We start from the raw sequence: 2,810 nt of genomic DNA on the forward strand, positions 1-2,810 counted from the left end.
ATCCGTATTTTTAAAATACATTAAATTTTTAAATTTTATTAATATTTATATTTGATATATTAATATTTATACATGAATTAATCTTATAATATTATATTTTAGTTTTTACAATATTATAAACATATATAAATATATTTATAAATATTTAATTTATGTATTATATTAAAAAATTAGTATTTTTTGTTAAAAAAATTATTTTTAATTATTTTGACGGATCCGGATCCGGATATCCGCGGATAATAGAATATCGAGACGGATATCTGAAATCCGGATATCCGGAAACCACGAATCCGGATCCGGATATTAAATTCACGGATCCGACGGATCCGGATCCGGATACCCTAAATTTCCCGGATATCCGGATCCGTCCCAGGGCTAGTTAGAGATAGTCAAATCGTATGTTATCAGACTGTCTTTTTTTGGGCAACTTTATCAGACTGTCATGTTAATTATCTTGGACTGAAATCCCAAATCAAATTTTTATATAACTAGGATTTTGTTTTAAAAAGGCTTGAAATTCAAGAAAATATCGTAACAAATTCTGAAATCCAGTGTACCACTCGACTATAGCAATACAGACATATATATATATATATGTTATATTTGCATTACCATGTTTATATTATTTGTTAAGAAGTTATATTGTTTGTATTTTTTAATACTAAAGCCTTTGGATGAATACTCCGAGGATCTTTCATAGGAACTATAAATTTTAAACACGGGGGGAAGCATGAACGCAGATATATACTAAAAATAATGTATATGCAAAAGTGGAGTACGCAAAATAGTTGATATGTCGATTCGTGGATGGAAGAGATGAGCCCAAATCGTAATGCCATGCATGCATCCATGTGCACAATCTTTAAAATTATTTCATCCATACGGACCATATCGTACACGACTGACTTGTACATGTGTATATATATATATATATATATATATATATATATATATTGGTAAAAATGTTAAAATGTACATGTATATATTCATTAATCAATATGGTATATGTATGATCCATATCTGAATCCAGATTTTTATCAATTTTTCTATTCAGATTTAGCATATGCTTCACGTGATCTCAACGTATATAATTCAATTTAGCTTTGGTGAAGTTCATGTAGAATAAAATGTCACAATTTTTTGAATGTGGTAGAAGATTCACTTCATTGTTTCTTTAGATGAACATTGAGCCATAAAGTTGAGGCATTTTCATATCCTGCTTAGACATCGATGTTCTCCCTTCCTTTAAATAAACTTTTGTTTGGAACAAGAATCCAGCGGTCTCACATGTGCTAAATAATAATGCAAATCAAAGCATCGGTGTATGAAATTTCGATAGAAAAATATTGCAATACTCCATCAATATGGTGAATGGAAACCTGTAAACATCACCATTCTCGGAATAATGACGATAACTATTGCCCGGATTTAAGACTTTAACCGCTTCCGCCTTAAGAAAAAACCCATTTGAATGGTTGATTTAGACATTTCCAAACATCTCATGCTTATCACAAATACCCAAATCACAATTTGAATTCAAATCCAATTTCTGTAGTACGCATTATGAAGCTATATAGTAGGATATATATATGTGGGTATATATTGTGTGGGAACTTCTGAAAGAATAATTTAGTCCTCTCTATTTTATTTGACATTTTTTTCTTACTAAACAAAGTACCACTTTTAGAATGAGTTTTAATATTATACATAAATTAAGTTTAATATTAATTACAAAATATATTAATTTATAAATAATTTATTTATATCAAACGCTATTAATTAAGTAGGTGTAATTATTAAAACATAAATTTATTTCAGTTATGAAATAGTTTGTGTAAGAAATATTAAAATGACACACTTCATAAAACAAATATAATATCTGATTATTTATTTTTGAAAACAATACTTCTCTTTAACAGCTAATTAATCACCAAATTAAACTTTCACGTTTGCCACAAATTAATTTAATCTATTAAGTACTAACTTAATGGCAACGAACGGTGCACCAAATTAATTAATATATTAAAGACATTATTTCGTGCGTTTAAACATGCTTAGAACAATATTTTAAATTGTGTAAAGCTACTAATGGAAGACCAAAACCAACATTTCAGGTCTAGGTAACCTAAGGAACGAAAAAGAATAATGTATTTTCTACTATTCTTAATTTTTTTACTATTTATAACAAATAGTTTTGTCTTTTCATTTCTTTTCGTTCCTTTTATTCTAAAAGAATATATAACAAATTTGTTCTTCACTAAAATTTATAAGAATAATATTTTTTTTCATTTTTATAATTTTATTCCTCTCGATTTTTTTCTTTCTCATTCCTAATGTTTCTACAATGGTCACCGGTTAGACGAATCGTCTCTTGTTTAATATGTTATCTTCGAGCCAGAATAAAATATCCCACTAAGCGAGCTCACGATAATATATGTGGAAGATATTGGTTAAGGTTTAAAGGCTTCTACACTCAGATCTAAGGTACGAACCCTAAACTATGCAATTTCTTGCAAATTACAAAAAATCCATGTTTCAAGTCTCGGAGATAGCGGTTTATTAATGCAGATTACAGAAGAAAGGTTTACAAAGAATCTTCAACATGGTGCAAGAAAATATGGTCAGAAATGGATCTTCATATGACGGTTCAGATAATTCATTTAGGCGTAGATCTTCATAAGGTAGGTAGTATTGTCGTTTGTCGAATTGTCTATGTAATTTTTTCTCATAAATATAATATCATAATAAATCAGCGTTATATGTAACTTTTTCTCATAAATATAATATCATAATAAATCAGCATTAAAAAG

The sequence above is a fragment of the Brassica oleracea genome, chromosome C9, assembly GCF_000695525.1.
Source record: "Brassica oleracea var. oleracea cultivar TO1000 chromosome C9, BOL, whole genome shotgun sequence".
Taxonomy (NCBI): Eukaryota; Viridiplantae; Streptophyta; class Magnoliopsida; order Brassicales; family Brassicaceae; genus Brassica; species Brassica oleracea.